General features: G+C 34.3%; 1 protein-coding gene and 1 pseudogene across 1 annotated transcript in view; one reads left to right on the forward strand and one right to left on the reverse strand.

Moving 5' to 3' along the window:
* The first annotated feature begins 151 nt into the window (after positions 1-151).
* The window catches only part of LOC102526521 (RNA-binding motif, single-stranded-interacting protein 2), a 65,380-nt gene continuing 47,644 nt past the window's right edge, over positions 152-17,887 (forward strand). The window contains exon 1 of the mRNA XM_072972648.1: positions 152-312. The gene's annotated coding sequence lies outside the window, so the exon portion shown is untranslated. The remainder of the gene's footprint in view (positions 313-17,887) is intronic.
* Positions 11,406-11,563, reverse strand: LOC140700083 (small ribosomal subunit protein eS27-like; annotated as a pseudogene).

The raw sequence follows: 17,887 nt of genomic DNA on the forward strand, positions 1-17,887 counted from the left end.
ATTTCTCTGAAGCTTTTTGAGCTGTCAAGAGAAAGATGACATATGTTAAGGAATTTCTAAATATTACTCAGAAGGTATTTCCTAACCCCTGCTGTTTTGAATTAGCTTTAATTATAATCAGTAATGAGTTCCTCACTCTATTTCTCCCCAGTTCTCTCTGATAGTAGAAAATGATTGCATGGTGAAGAAAATCTACCTGTAGAAGAGGAGATTCTTTGCATAGAGAACTACCACCAGCTGGACTTTGACCTTTAGGCTAATTCTTCTTCCACTAAATACGGCTGCCTTTGCATGAGGTTGGAGCAAGAACAGGTGACTTGGGAGGCCCACAGCATTGTGTAAAGTATAAGATATTCAAGAAGAACAAGTTTGTCATCCTAGGTGGTTAAGTCTTGGTAATGTCAAGTCCTTTTTTGTTGTTGTTTCTGATTTGAAAAGGACCCAATCTAATTAAATCTGTGCTAAAGTACTAGCCAAATGTGACATGGGCAGCTAGACATGAGACTTTTCATAAGTGAAGGAAAACTCAGATATCTCTAATTGTAAGTTTTTAGGTCAGTCCCTGTTTGTGCTAGAGTTTTGTGCTGTATGGGCGAGGATTGATCTGAATGATTTTGAATCCTTAAATCAGAAGAGCTGTGTCCTCTGTGGTACAAAACTGGAAACTCAATGCTTATGTTTGGAGGATGTTTATTTGTTGTGATTTAGATACTCATTTGTTCTACTCTTTATTTTTTAATGTATTATCTTAACCATTTAAAAAATTTTACTTATTACTGTTTTATCTAATTATTTTACTTTGGGGGGGAGGTAATCAGGTTTGTTTATTTTTAGAGGAGGTACTGGGGATTGAGCCCAGGACCTCGTGCATGCTAAGGGTGTGCTCTGCCACTTGAGCTGTATACCCTTCCCCCTGTTCTACTCTTTAGACTGTAGCTAGAATCTTAATTAGCTTAAGTGAAAGATTAGTTCACAGTTTTTTCATTAGTCTTTGTTCTGCTAATGTTATTATTGGTGTGCACTCCTTCCTACCTTAGTTTCTTCATTTGTGAATGATAATCTTGTCTTCTACTGGGTGAAATATAAGTATTTGGAGCTCTGACATACCCATATCATTCAATGAATATTTATTCATTGGCCTAAATTGCACCAGGCCCAGTGCTAGGAAATCCAGAAATTAGAAACAAATTAAAAAAACAAACAAACCCAGTTTCTGATTATTGAAAGAAAAGGGAAAGCCGGTGTTTAAAATTTCTAATGAAAAATGCTGAGATGAAGAGATGTGCAGAAGGAAGTATAAAGAAGGGCACCTAACTAGGCTCAGGGTGAAGAGTAGCTGAAATAAAGAACAGGGACCTCAAGGGATGCTGGGCAGTTGGAGCCAACTCTTAAAGGATGAGAGATGTTCCCAGGGAAGTGAGGAGAAAGGTGTTCCAGGCAGAGGGCTCTGCCAGAACAAACAGCATGAAGAGGAACATTTCAGGGATGCTGGATGAACTTGGTTGGAGTGAAAATTTGGTCGGATGTGAGAATGCGTGGACCAGTGAAGCTGAGGATGTATGTGGGGGCTGCATTATGAAGAGTTCTGAATACTATGATAAGAGTATTCAGCCACAGCCTAAAGGAAACTCCATAGTAAACCTTCTTTCAAAGCTTCTCTATTTCACTTAAACTCACCACCGCACTGCTTCACAAAAAGCCCCCGATTTCCTGCCGGTTACTCTTATAACCCACGTCAGTCCCTCCAGATGCTGTTGAAGAGGAATCCTTCCTCCACTCTCAGGTTAATCTCTCTACTTACTTTGCTCTATTTTTCAACTTCTTCCTCTTTAAAGACTCCATCATTCAGCATTTAAATAATGCTCAAATCTCTGCCATCTTGAGAAACAGCACCTATATTTTGACTCTGTATGTGTGATTAAAGTATATTTCAGTTAAACAGCTTTATGCAATTCAGATACTCCATCAGTATTGCTCTTTTTTCTCCTTTTTAAAAAATTTGAGATGTAATTGATGTATTTTTTGCTCGCATCTGTATTCCTTCCACCACTGAGTTTTTTGAAAAAGTCATTACACTTACCACTCCGTTGTCCTCACTTCATATTTCCTGATAGTGATGAAACTAATCTTATGTTGCCTTAGTGTTGCTTTGGGCTTATGGGCTTCTGAGGGATTTTTTGGAGTTGAAAGTTTAAATAATATCAATCAAGGCCACCAAATAGATTAATATGTTTAAAAACTGCTAAGACATCATTACTAATGAGTTTGAATGAATTTGAATAGGATTTAGATTCTAGCTAGAGCACTACGGTGCTGGTGCACATATTTTAACTTGATGTTAGACCTTTATGGAATAAATGAAATTTCATATAAATTCACATGTTTCTATAATCTATTCCAATATGTTTTCCTAATTCCTCTTTGGTTTAGCAATTACAAAACCAAATTTTATAGGACTGAAAAAGTATAATCATAAGCATGTAAAAAAAATCACAATATATCAATACACTGGGCAGATTTATGAAGCCTAATGTACATTTTCTCTATTTTGCCAAATAATGTCTCCTGTAATCTGGTTTCTGATGGCCTTAAGAATAGATTGTAGCAAGTCTGAATCATTGTAAGATGCTAAGAGAATGTAGATTTTGCTTGAGTCCCTAAAAAAGATTTTTAAAAGCTTATTGTAGACTAAACCTAATTTGAAAGAATTTGAAACAGCAGAAAGAAAAAACCTTCAGAATGTGGTTGATAGCATATTAATACTCATTTTCTTTTAACCTGAAGAATATGAAAGATATAGTGAACAAAGCCATTTTCTAAAAGACTAGGTAACATTAATTTTTAACCACACTTATCTATTTGAACACTCCATAAGTCATAATTTCTCAAGATCTTATGTAATTTGAAATTTTTTACATCATCCACCTTTGCCTGTCAATTTGTTAAAAGCTACAGCTCTCTGATCTTTGAGAAATTTTTAGATAAAACAATTTAAAATTATCAGATAATTTATATAGTAACTACCACTTAGGTAAGAGATTTTCAGAGCTAAGTGTATTTACTCACTGATTGGCGTTTATTATTCCAGTCCAGTTTAATTAGATCACAGTAAAAAGTACAGAAGGTGCCAAGTAAGTTTATGATGTATGAAAATGATTACTAAAATAATTGCTGTTTTGTGAGAAATTTTAAACACAGAAATTGGAAAAAAAGTAATACTACATATAAATTTTCTGTGACAGTCACTAATAATACTGGTACTTGATTTCAGATTTTTATGAAGTATTATCTTAGTTTTGATTTGCATAATTCTTATATTTATAGCAGAATTAAAATATTTTAAAACTATTTAAGGAACTCTGTAGGATTGCAGTGTTTAAGACAATTTTCATTATTCAGCATATAGGCTCAAGCAGGGGAAAAATAAACATCATAAAAGTTACCAATTAGCCAACTCATTACTAGGACAATTTTCTTTTAAAATTTTACTTATTCATCTGGTTCACAATTCAAAAGGTACAAAGGACATATAGTGAAGTCACCTTCTTGTTTCTGTTTCCTTGTTACCCACTTTCCCTCCCCAGAGGCAAACATTGTTATTGGTTTTCTATATATCCTTCCAGATATATTTTATTCATATCTAAGCAGTTATATTTTTCCCTCTTTTACACAAATGGTAACATACTGTAAGAACTGTTTTGGGTTTTTTTCCTTAATTTTTTTTTAAACTGTACATCTTAGAGAACCTTCCACAACAGTATACAATGTGCTACCTTTTGTGGCTATGCAGTATTCCAAGTCTGGATGTATCATTATTATTTTAAAAGTCTCCTGTTGGTGAATATTTATATTATTTTCCTGGTTTGCTTGGGACAGTCTCAGCTATGCCAGTTGTCCCAGCTTAAATATTAATAATGCCCTCTTCCTCTTATAAAAGTGTCCCAATTTGGACAAAACAATGTGCTTTATGGTTACTCTAGCTATTACAATGCTGCAGTGAATAAGATTATATATCATTTTATTTTGCAGATTTGCAAATATAACTGTAGGTTAAATTCCTAGAATTGCTGAGTCAAAAGGTATATACATTCATAACTTTGATAGATGCTTCCATGTTGCGTTCCATATTTGGTCATACCATTTTACAGTATCACCAGCAATTAGAGTACTTGTTTTTCTACCCTCACCTCAGTTCATTATCACTTTTTTTTAATGTCTCTTTTTCCAAGAGGTATAAAATGGTATCTCAGTGTTCTTTTTATTTTACTTTTTAAAAATAATGAATGAGGTTGAGTATCTTTTTGTATGTTTAAGAACCATTTGTGTTTCCTTTTTTATGAATTATTCATGTATTTTCCCACATTTTTGTTGGCTATTAGTTTTGATGTTTAGTCCTTTGTGAAATGAGTTGCATACATTCCTTCCCCCTCTTGGTTTATCATTTGACTTTTGATTTTCCTTTTACAGTTTTTGCCGTGTAGGAATTTTTTATCTTTATGTAGTCAGATTTCTTAATTTGTATTTTCTGTTTAGTGAATATCAAACCCATTATTCAGCTGGATACACATTTAATCTTTGATTTCCTCATCCTTCAGATCCTATAATATAATAGGTTTCAAATCCATCCACTTCTCCCCATTCGCACTGCTACCATCGCTACTATCCTAGTTAAGCTTCTTGATTTAGGTCTCCCTCCCATCAGTTTCACTCACTTCCAATCTCTTCTTACAGCATAGTCACAAGTGATCTTTCAGAAATGCAAATCTGATTATGTTGTGTTTTTATATAACCCATGAATGATTTCCCCAAATCTAACATAACTTATAGTAAAGAAAATGAATGGGGAAAAAAACAAGTAAGAGATGAAGACACTTAGGAATTGTTGACGACTCTTGACTATGGGGAAAATGAAAAGAACAAAAATAGCTATGGAAGAATCTAGAGTTCAGGGAAGGGGCTTTTGTTTGTCTTGCATGTGTGTTTTTGCTTTGTCTTTTTAAGAAAATCATCATCTCAGTATGCTGAAGGGGAAAGCTAGTAGAGATGAAAAGTGTGATAGCAGGTGAGTATTATATGCTAAGACTATAGGGAGAAAATGTGAGGTAGAAAGCCCAAGAATGGTAAATATTTAGAATAGCTATCACAGAGACTAACAGAAGGTGTTACCTACTGCTGAAATGAGAAGCCTGCTGAAATGACAAGTTTTGTAGTTTAAACATTTACACAGAAAAAAGTTTTATGTGGGAGTGCTATGAAACTTTCAAGGATAGATAATCCCAATCTTATGTACTTTGTTCCACAAAATAGGAAAAGAAGAAAAACTTCATAATTTGTTTTGTTAATTAGTATAAACTTTGAAACCAAAACCAGACCAAGACAGTTTAGGAAAGGTAATTATAAAGACAAAGATACAGAAGTCACAAAATATACATTTCATGACCAAGGAATATTTATTCCAAGGATGCAAGACTGGTTTAACATTAGAAAACTTGCACAATTTACAAAATCAACAGATAAAGAGAGAAAATATATTTGATCTTCCTGGTCATTGCAGAAGTATTTGATAAAATTAAATGCCTATTCATCCTTAAAGCTCTTAGCAAGCTGGACAAGAAAAGGAGTATCCTATTAAACCTAACAAAGGGTTTATTAGGGAACAGGCCTGATATCACAACTTCCGTTAAATATTTTATTGGAGGTCTTATTATTGTCCAAAAAGACAAGAAAAAAATAAATGATATAACGATTACAAGAAAAAGAAAAATTGTCATTATTCACAAATGATATTAGGAAAATCCAAGTGGCAGGTAAATTGTTGGGGCTAATAAGAGTTCAGCAAGGTTGCCAAGTGAAAGATCAGTATCCGAAATGCAATGGTGTTCCTATATTGAAGTAATAATTATGCCTATTTCTCAGTTTTAAAAACTGAGAAGTACACATGAGTTAACCTAATATAAGATGCATAAGAATTTTACAGAGAGATTAGTAAGTGGAAATGTATACCATGTATTGCAAATTGTAAGCTGCCTCCCACAATCCCTGCCTCCTGATATTAATGCCCTTGTGTAATCTCCTTCTCTTGAGTATGAATGGGACCTTTGATTTGCTTCTAGCAAATAGAATATGGCAAAAGTTACTGTCTCTTGTTGGCTTTCAAGAAGCAAGTTGTCATGTTGTAAGCTGTCCTAAGAAGACCACATGATAAAGAATATAAGGCAGACCCCAGCTAACACCCAGTAAGAAAATAAGTTTCTCATCCAACAGCCTGCAAGGAACTGAATGCTGCCAAAAGTCGTGTGACAGAAGTGAGTCCTTCCCAGCTTGTGCCATAGATGAGAACTCAGCCCTGGCCAACACTTAGACTGTAGCAATTGACTCATAGAAATTGTGAGATAATAAATATCTGTTATTTTATACCACTAACTTTACGGTAATTTTATGCAGCAATAGATAACTAATATACTGTGTTAAATGGAGGGAAACTATCAAAAATACAGAGGCTCTTCCCAAAGTAATTTATAAACTTAACACAGTTCCAATCAAAATCTCAACAGGTTTTGCACAGAATTTTCTTGAATCCTAAAAATTTTAGTAGCAGACAAAACATAGAACCCAAGATGATTTTGAAAAATAATGAGGAAGGGTCTGGACTTCTCTACAGGATATTAAAACTTTTTATTAAAGCAACTGCCAAACTGTTTTCCAAAGTGACTGTACCATGTTACATTCCTACCAGCAATGTCTGAGCGTTTTAGTTTCTCTACATTGTCATCAATACTTATTATTATCTGTTTTTAAAATTGAAGTATAGTTGATTTATAATGTGTTTCTGCTATACAGCAAAGTGATTCAGATACATCTGTGTATATATTTTTTTCAGATTCTTTTCCATTGTAGGTTATTACAAGGTATTGAGTATAGTTCCCTGTGCTATACAGTAGGTCTTTATTATCTATTTTATATACAGTAGTGTGTATCTGTTAATCCCAAGCTCCTAATTCGTCCCCTCCCACGTTCCCCTTTAGTAACCATACATTTGTTTTCTATATCTGAGTCTCTTTCTGTTTGTAAGTAAATTCATTTGTATCACTTTTTTAGACCCCACATATAAAGTGATTTCATATAATTGTCTTTCTCTGTCTGACTTCTCTTAGTGTGATAATCTCTAGATCCATTTGTCTGTCTTTTTTACTATAGCCATTCTAACGGGTGTATAGTAGTATCTTACTGTGTTTAATTTGCATTTCCCTAAAACCTAATGATTCTTAGCACCTTTTCATGTACTTATTAATCATTTGGATGTCTTCGGTGAAATGTCTATTCAAGTCCTTTGCAAATTTTTAAATTGGGGTATTGTCTTATTGGATAGAGTTCTTTGTTTATCCTAGATACAAGTCTTTCATCAGATGAGTGATTTGCAGTATTTTCTTCCAGCCAGTGGCTTGTTTTTTCACTTTCTTAGTGGTATCTTTTGAAAGTTTAAAGTTTTATATTTTAATGAAGTCCAATTTATTGTACTTTTCTTCTATGGCTCATACTTTTGTGTTGTGTCTAAGAACTCTGGTAGCCCAGAGTCGTGAAGATTTCCTCCTGTGTTTTCTTCTAAAAGACTGTAGTTTTAGCTTTTACATTTAATTCTGTGATCCATTTTGAATTAATTTTTGTGTATGGTATGAGATAAGATTTATCTTTTTTGCATATGGATATCCGGTTATCCCAGCTTCAATTGTCTTGGCACCTTTGTTGAAAATTAATTGGTCGTAAATTTAAGGATTTCTTTCTGGTCTCTCAGTTCTGTTCCATTGATCTGCATTCACATCTTTATAACAACACCAAATTATCTTGATTACTTTTGCTTTCTAGTAAGTTTTGAAATCAATTAGTGTCAATCTTTCAACTTGTTCTTTTTCAAAATTGTTTTGGTTCTTCTAGGTCCTTTGCACTTCTGTTAGTTTGTCAGCGTCTACAAAGAAGCCTACTAGGATTTTGATAGGAATTGCATTGAAACTGTATATCAATTTGGGGGAAACTACCATCTTAACAATTATTTCTTTAATTTCTCTCAGCAATGTTTTAAAATTTTCAGTGTATAAATCTTATATTTGTAAATTTATTTCTGAATATTTAATTCCTTTTGATATTATGAGTGGAATTGTTTTTTTAATTTCACTTCAGTCTTTTTTTTTTAAACTGGCTTCATTTTTCATTTTTATTTTTTTTAACATTTTTTATTGAGTTACAGCCATTGTACAATGTTGTGTCAAATTCCAGTGTAGAGCACAATTTTTCAGTTATAGATGAACATACTTATATTCATTGTCACATTTTTTTTTCTCTGTAAGCTACCACAAAATCTTGTATATATTTCACTTCATTCTGCTGATTTTTACATATTGATCTTGTATCCTGTGACCTCGCTGGACTCACTTATTAATTCTAGTAGTTTTATTGTGGGTTCCTTAGGATTTTCTACATAGACAATCATGTTTGTGAATAAGGACAGTTTTACTTCTTCATTTCCAGTCTGGATGCAGTTAAGCTATTTGGTTTTGTGGTTGTTGCTTTTTCTTAGGGCATTGTCTAGAACTTCCAGCATAATGTTGAATAGAAATGGTGAGCATAGGCACCCTTGCCTTGTTCTGATTTTCAGGGGAATGCATTCAGTCTTTCGGCATTAAGTATGAAATTAGCTGTAGGGTTTTCATAACTGTTCTTTATTATCAAAATGAAGGCATTTCTTTCTATTAGTCAGTTGAGAGATTTTATCATGAATAGGTATTGAATTTTGTCAAATGCTGCATTTACTGAGATAATCATGTCCATTTTGTCCTTTATTCTATTAATATGCCATATAACATTACTTGGTTTTTGAACATTTAACCCAATGGGTTCATGGAGTTAATTGCAGTTGCTCATGGTGTACAAACCTTTTTTTATATGTTTCTGAATTCAGTTTACTAATATTTTGTTAAGGTTTTTCACATCTATATTCATAAGGGATATTTGTATTTAGTTTTTTTTCCTTATGATACCCAATCAGTTTTTAACCTAATGATTTTTAGTAACCTTTGATAATCATTGCCTGGATCAGCTGTTTCACTAGAGGTTACAAACTGGTGCCATTCCATCATTCCTTCATTCTTTATTATTTTGAATTCTTCTACACAGAAGGACTTTGCTTCATCAGCTATTTGGTTATTCAGAGATACAGTTCATATGGCTATATATTTGACTTGTTTCTCTTTACTCGATAATTTTTAGAATAATAAGTTGGTTCTGTAATGTCCTCCAAAGTTGATCAGTTAGAGTTTTAAAAACTATTATGAACTTATAAATTTTAATAACTATGATATGTTTATATTATATATATATATCACATCTTCTTTACCCAGTCATCTGTCGATGGACACTTAGGTTGTTTCCACGTTGGCCATTGTAAATAGTGCTGCTATGAACATTGGGGTGCATGTGTTTTTTCAAATTACAGTTTTCTCTGGATATATGCCCAGGAGTGGGATTGCGAATCATATAGTAAGTCTATTTTTAGTTTTTTAAGGAACCTCCGTACTGTCCTCCATAGTGGCTGCACCAATTTACATTCCCACCAACTGTGTAGGAGAGTTCCCTTTTCTCCACATACTCTCTAGCATTTATTATTTGTAGACTTTTTAATGATAATAATGGCCATTCTGACTGGTGTGAGATGATATCTCATTGTAGTTTTGATTTGTGTTTCTCTGATAATTAGCGATATTGAGCATCTTTTCATGTGCCTGTTGGCCATCCGGATGTTTTCTTTGGAGAGATATCTGTTTAGGTCTCTGCCCATTTTTTGATTGGGTTGCTTTTTTTTAAATATTAAGCTGTATGAGCTGTTTGTATATTTTAGAAATCAGTCCCTTGTCAGTTGTATCATTTGTAAATATTTTCTCCCATTCTGTAAGATTTTTTTGTTTTGTTTATGGTATCCTTAGATGTGCAAAAGCTTTTGTGTTTAATTAGGTCCCATTTGTTTATTTTTGCTTTTATTTCTATTACTCTAGGAGCTGGTTTGAAAAAAATATTGCTGTGATTTATATCAAAGAGTGTTCTGTCTGTGTTTTCCTCTAGAAGTTTAATAGTAATCTGGTCTTACATTTAGGTCTTTCATCCATTTTGAGTTTATTTTTGTATATGGTATTAGAGAATACTCTAACTTCATTCTTTTACATGTAGCTGTCCAGCTTTTCCAGCATCAGTCTCCAAGTAGTTTTAATTTTAGCATATTTTGATGTTCAGCAACATATTATATTATGTACATGTTAATAAGTTGATGATAGTGAACCTACATTAACATATAAAGAGAGAAATTTGCCATTAGGCATCTGAAATTTAATGAGTTGGCTCTGACCCTCAAGCTGCAGGTTATTTACTTAGATTTGTGGTAAGGAATAAGATGGATTTATTAAGACAACTACTGTGTGAATAAAATAATTAAAAATAAGATGAGTTTGTTAGATGCAACATGGTATAGTAAATATCAAGTGTGGGCTCATACGTGGAAAATGCTTTATAATGAACAAAGTACTTTTACAGTTATTATCTAATTTGACTGTCATGATAATCCCTGAGAGATAGGACAGATACTATGCCCATTTTGTAGAAGGGGAAACCGATGTTTTAAAAGATTGAGGTTCCAGTTTAACATAGCAAATGATAGAATTGGGTTTAAATTTCAAACTTTTCATCTACCTATATACAAATCTATGCTTTCTCTTCCTGGAGGTTGCTAAAGGATGCACAACCTGTATTATCCAGGAGGCGGCAGTGTTTTCTTAATATTTATTGGGATTCATTTCCCACTGGAGAGATTTTTTTTTTTTAATTGCATTCTTGAGCATAAATTATGTTTATGTGTTAAAGATAAAAATATTAATAAAGTTGGTGTCTGTTTCCTGGGAGCCCACCATCTGGGTGCAAGAGGTGAGGCAGTCAAGTAGAGTTAAAGCCTACAAAAATTTTGTACAAAATGTTACAGGAATACAAATTTATATCGGGCCTTTTGCGGTGGTGTCTTTTTATGGTTAATGGGAGTTAAGTTTTATCTAATACACCGATGAGAGACACAAGTTAATTCAGGCTCTGTGACTTCCTAAAGACACAAAAATTAGCCATAAGAGGAAAATAATATGTATTTTAAATATAATAGAAAAAGCTCCTAAATGTCCTAATGTGGCATTTCATCACTATCAACACTGTTTTCAGTGTTTTTAATGAGTAATATCTTTCCAGATGTAAATTTAATGTTCGAGATTTTCCATTCATTCATTGAACAAAAATTTTTAAAAAATTTGTGTGTGTGTGTATGTGTATTCAAAATGTGTTTATTGGGATGGTTTCCCATTCATCCTGATTTCAGAGTACTTTTAGTGCTGCTTCTGTTTGAAGGGGCATCTTTCTGTAAACCTTGCTTTTCCTCCTGTAAGCTGGCAGGGGACAGTAGAGCAGCCAACACATAAACTAGTATTTGTGCATGACTAAAGAGAGTGATGACTTTACAGCATCATGAGCATTTCACATCCATGAGGTAGGAATTGGGGCTCTGCAATAGGCAGTTTCCTCCCTCCTCTTCTCTTCTTCTGGACAGGGATGGAGGAGGTCCTTTTTAAAAGGCAAGTTCTCATGAGGAGGTGTCACTGCTGACAAATATTTTAAATTTTAAATTAGCCAGGTACTGTTAAATGCTAGGGATATAATGAGGTACACACAATAGTCACAGTCCTGTCCTCATCAAGCTTATACTTCTGTAATACCTGCTAGTGATTGGTGGCTTTATAAATACTGTATGTTGATATTTTAGAAACTATTTCTTATGTTCAAATCTTATGTTTCATTTGAGAGTTTCCAGATGTGGTACAAATTATCCCCAGAAGAAAAGCAGAATTCAAGCAAATTACTTTCTAAATATGTAATGAATCAAAGCTCAGGTAGAATCTTGAATACTTAATCAGCCAGAACTACAGCTGTAGTTTTCTACAGATCTTATTCTTTTTGGCATTATAAGTTTACTCCTAGAATTAGCATCCATTGTGCAACTTAAGAGTAGGCTGAAATATTGCGTATCACTGCTACTTGAGATAAAGAGCTGGTTTGAGGAAAATTATTGAACTTTGACCTTTAGAATCCTGGGATTATTCCTTTATTACTTCTGACCCCAAAATATGTATTTATCAGAATTTTTAATTTCGTAGCAAAATCAGATTGATGTGGAGACAATGCTGAATCAAGACAGAAAGTCTGGATTCTGGTGCCAGGTATTATTTCACCTCCTGACCTTATGCAAGTGAGTTCACCTCTCTGGGGTTTTTTTCCGTCTGAAAATGAGAGAGGACAAAGCAAAGGAACTGTCCAGTTCATCAGTATTCTGACTCATTATCCCCATGGCTTTTGTACTTTTTGCAATGTTAGATTTAACCATATGAAATTGGCAGTACTTGACTATTTGAAAAGATTCAGTAGGGGAGGGGATAGCTCAGTAGTAGAGTGTGTGCTTAGCATGCATGGGGTCTTGGGTTCAATCCTTAGTACCTCTGTTAAAAAATATATAATATTTTATATATATAAAACCTAATTATCTCCCCCCACAAAAAAAGAAAAGATCCATATTTAACCTATAGAAACAACCGTTTCATTTGGTTCAACCTAATTGTTGAATTCATTTGTGGGCCCTATTGGGATCATATGAGTTATTTGTTTTAGGGATAGCTGAGACCAAACAAAATTAATTTCTCAAGTGTGAAGGAAACATACATTTAGAGACTATAATATTACCAATCAATACAGTCCATTCTGAGTATGCATAGAATCTAGTCTAGTCTTTTCTTTCTATATTACGCTAATTTTCTGGCTCAGTGATTCTGGGTGATTTGATTCCTGTATTTTAGTATCTGGCAAAGGATAAGTCTACTTAAAAATTCTGTTAGGCTATTCCCTGTAGTGAGTTTTGGCTGGAAGTATCTGTTGTTACAGGAGAGAAGAATATACTGTTAGCACTGATATCCAGGGTATGAGATAAATAATTTGTCAGAGCTTCCTGTCTTTCTCCCTGTTTTCCAATGAGTTAAGTCAAGGAGTTGAGAGACCAAACTTCCCTCATTTCTAGTTTTAGACCAATTTTGCCATTCCATCCTACATCAGACGGGGGCAATGCTAAACTTTTCTTGTTATTTGATGCAGATCCTTAGATTTTTCTGCTTAAGGAAGCTGATGTGTTAAATAAACTTTTTTTTTCACTTCTTAAGGCATTGCCTCATCTCTTTACCATGAAATAAATTCTACTTTTTGGTCTTTTCCCATAACCTAGACTTTTGGGCACAAAAGTTAATTAGTGGGAGGAAAGATAATCCAAAGAGAATATTAATAGGTGGGGAGAAACGGCCTCAGGCCTAATATACCTTGTTCAGGTCTCTGAACTATATTCAGAACTCCACTAACAAACTGGCCCTCTCTCACGGCTTTCAGACACATCTGCCACATCAGCCTGGCTCCAGTCCTATGTGTAGGGTCTGGCACATCGGCAGGTACTACATTCTTTGGAGTTCTCCACCCTGATGTGGAGGGACCAATAGTGGCATGCAGTCATCTTTCAACATACTAATCGGAGTTGATCTAGCCTCAGCTCTTCTACTTGAGACACTGAATGAAAAGTGTTTTTCTTTTTTTTTTTTTTCATTTTTTAATTGAAGTATAGTTGATTTACAATGTTGTGTTAGTTTCTAGTGAACAGCATAGTGATTCAGTTATTCAGTTATACATATTCTTTTCATTATAGGTTATTACAAGTTATTGAATATAGTTCCCTGTGCTAGATATATTATTGTTTATCTGTATGTAGTAGTTTTTATCTGCTAATCCCAAACTCTCAATTTATCCCTTTCCCCTTTGGTAACCATAAGTTTGTTTTCTATGTCTGTGAGTCTCTGTTTTGTAAATAAGTTCATTTGGGTCATTTTTTTAGATTCCACATATAAGTGATATCATGATATTTGTCTTTCTCTGATTTACTTCACTTAGTATAATAATCTCTAGGTCCATTCATGTTGCTGCAAATGGCATTATTTCATTCTTTTTATGGCTGAGTGATATTCCATTTTGTGTGTCTGTGTGTGTATTACATCTTTATATCCTTTCAACGTCGATGGACATTTAGGTTGCTTCCATGTCTTGGCTATTGTAAATAATGCTGCTATGAACATTGGGGTGCGTGTATCTTTTTCGAATTGGAGCTTTCTCCAGATACATGCCCAGGAGTGGGATTGCTGGATCATATGGTAATTCTGTTTTTAGTTTTTTAAGGAATCTCCATACTGTTTTCCATAGTGGCTGCACAAAGTTGCATTCCCGTCAACAGTGTAAGAGTGTTCCCTTTTCTCTGCACCCTCTCCAGCACTTGTTTGCTTACTTTTTAATGATGGCCATTCTGACTGGTGTGAGCTGATACCTCATTGTAGTTTTGATTTGCATTTCTCTGATAATTAGTGATATTGAGTATCTTTTCATGTACGTACTGGCCATCTATATATCTTCATTGGAGAGATGTCTGGTTAGGTCTTCTGCTCATTTTTTGATTGGGTTGTTCTTTTTTTTTTTTGTGGTTATTGAGTTGTATGAACTGTTTGTGTATTCTGGAAGTTAAGCCCTTGTCACTCATATTGTTTGTAAATATTTCCTCTGAGTCTGTAGGTTTTCTTTTCATTTTGTTTACAGTCTCCTTTGCTGTGAAAAAGCTTCTAAGTTTAACTAGGTCCTATTGGTTTATTTTTGCTTTTATTTCTGTTTCCTAGGTAGACTGACCTAGGAAAACATTGCTATGCTTTATGTCAGAGAATGTTTTGCCCTTGTTCCTTCTAGGAGACTTATGGTGTCCTTTCTTATGTTTAAGTCTTTAAGCCATTTTGAGTTTATTTTTGTGTATGGGGTGAGGGAGTGTTCTAACTTCACTGATTTATGTGTGGCTGTCCAGCTTCCCCAGCACCATTTGCCAAAGAGACTGTCTTTTCTCCATTGTATATTCTTGCCTCTGTTGTCAAAGATTAATTGACCTTAGGTGTATGGGTTTATTTCTGGGCCCTCTATTCTATTCTACTGATCCCTTTGTCTGTTTTTGTGTCAATACCATCTTGTTTTGATTACTGTAGCTTTGTAGTATTGTCTGAAGTCTGGGAGGGTTATGCTTCCAGCTTCATTCTTTTTCTTCAGTATTGCTTTGGCAATTCTGGGTCTTTTGTGATTCCATGTAAATTTTAAGATTATTTGTTCTAGTGAAAAATATCCTGGGTAATTTGATAGGGATTACATTAAATCTGTGGATTGCTTTGGATACTATGGCCATTTTAACAGTATTAATTCTTCCAATCCAAGAGGATGGGTTATCGTTCCATTAGTTTAAATCATCTTTAATTTCCTTCATCAGTGTTTTATAGTTCTCAGCGTATATAGGTCTTTTACCTCCCTAGTCAGATTTACGCCTAAGTATTTTTTGATGACATTTTAAAAGGGATTTATTTTTTACTTTCCTTTTCTGATATTTCATTGTTAGTGTAAAGAAATGCAACAGAAAGCATTTCTGTATGTTAATTTTGTAACCAGCTACCTTGCTGAATTTGTTTATCAGTGCTAATAGTTTTTGTTTGGAGTCTTTAGAGTTTTCTATATATAGTATCATGTCACCTGCATAAAGTGACAGTTTTACCTCTTCCCTTTCAATTTGGATCCCTTTTATTTCTCGTTTGATTGCTATGGCTATGTCCTCCCATACTCTGTTGAATAGAAGTGGTGAGTGTGGGCATCCTTGTCTTGTTCCAGAGTCTAGTGGGAAGGCTTTCAGCTTTACACTGTTGAGTAATATGTTGGCTGTGGGTTTGTCATATGTGGTTTTTATTACGCTGAAATATATGTCCCCTATACCCAACTTGGTAAGAGTTTTTATCATGAATGGATGTTGAATTTTATCAAGTGCTTTTTCTACATCTATTGAGATGATCATGTGGTTTTTATCCTTTCTTCTGTTGATGTGGCATATAATATTGATTGATTTGTATTTGTTGAACCATCCTTGTGTCCCTGGAATGAATCCAACTTGACCGTAGTGTATGATTTTTTTTATGTGTTGTTTTTCTGGAGAAATCACAAACCAGTCTATGTTGAATCACAGGTATAAACGTCTCTTTCCAAGAGAAGCTCCCAAATAACTCTTATTTTACTTCTCCCCCCTCAGAACAACTCTTGAGTGCTGAGTGCAAAAGAACCAAGGATTTGAGATGCACTGACTAAATCTGAAAAATGTGAGCCATATAATGGGCAAAGCAAATTGGGGTTGCCGGGGACAGGTCAAAGGAAACACACTGGAAGAAACAGAATTCTTCCTCTTCTCATATACTTCCTGAATCTAACCACAGAACTCCAACAACACCCTCTCCATCACTTCTATAAGAGTCCATAACCTCCTTTAAAAATACACTTGCCCAAGTAGACGATGAAGTTTCCAATCTTGTTGGTGCTCTTTGACATTACTGACTTTTGGCATCAGGTCACCAATCTGGGTCATTTTACTTTTACGGCCCTAAACTTACTAGATAGAGTATAAAAATCTAGGTTTTTGTATTAGTTTATATGAAATGGAATTTATTCAGTTGAATTCTTCTTTATCTACCTTCTGATACTTTCTACTTTTGGAGTAGAGAAATGGTGCTAAGTCTTAGGATACAAGAAAATACTACTTTTTTCTCTGTATCTATGTCTATTTCTTAGATTAGTAGGACTCTAGAGGAAAGGGAGCTGGGATGTCTTATCTTTAGTGTGCTTTGATTCTGTATTGTTTCCTTTTTTCTAGAGATAAGAGATGTTCCACCAGTTTCCAGGAGATTGGGGATTATGAAAAGAATTCCCAAATAATCAGATTGTTTGTTTACGTAAGATAGGGAAAGAGAAGAAATTGAATTGGTTGATTCCTGAAATTTCTTATCCACTTTCCAGTTACATAGTTTAGTGTGTCCAGTCCTAGTATTATCTTTTGAATGTAACTAAGATACTAGTTTTTGGAAATGTTCACTTCAGATCATCAAATCTGGGTTATACAATACCCAGAGGGATACACACTGGGAGACCGTAGAGTAATTAATCATAATGGAGGTAACATCTGTTGAATCTTTACCAAGTGCCGGGCCCCTTCCTAAGGGCCTTGTGTGCATTGCCTATCTTCATTTCACTACAGTTTTAGGAAGTAGATATTATTTACTCTGTTTTACAGATGAAAAAATAAGATTTAGGCATGTGAAGTAATTCTCCCAGTGTCACTCAGCTTATAAGTGATAGGACTGAACCAGAACTTAGATTTGATTCCAAAAGCTGATGAAGTGGGTATTATCTTCATTTTGGAAATGAGTGAATTAGAGATGCTAAGTAACTCGGCCTAAAGTTATATATAAACAGTAACTAACAGTGGTGTCAGGATTTGAACTCATGTCAGCTGCTCTATAAAACTCATGATGGTTTTGACTGTTTTACATTCTAAGACATCAGTGAGCATTAAGGAATGCAGTAAGAACGCATCATATTGAGAATATTAGAATTTTACAAAAATTTAGATTGACTGCCATTATAAATCAGGCCTTAAAGATTAAGGTTTTGTATCACATTGTTAGGCTAAGGGAGAAGACGTCAACTAAGGGGCTAAATGACAGTGATAACTTGGCATATAATGAATCTCTGAGGGCAGAAAAGGGACTTAAAAAAATGAGGTATCATTGAGAGATGGCTTTATCAATTTATTTGCTGCACTTGGCTCTGTGCTTTCAACCTCATTTGCAATTCCCTCAGTGAGGCTGTTCCCACCCTTCCTGTGTCCCTT

The sequence above is a fragment of the Vicugna pacos genome, chromosome 12, assembly GCF_048564905.1.
Source record: "Vicugna pacos chromosome 12, VicPac4, whole genome shotgun sequence".
Taxonomy (NCBI): Eukaryota; Metazoa; Chordata; class Mammalia; order Artiodactyla; family Camelidae; genus Vicugna; species Vicugna pacos.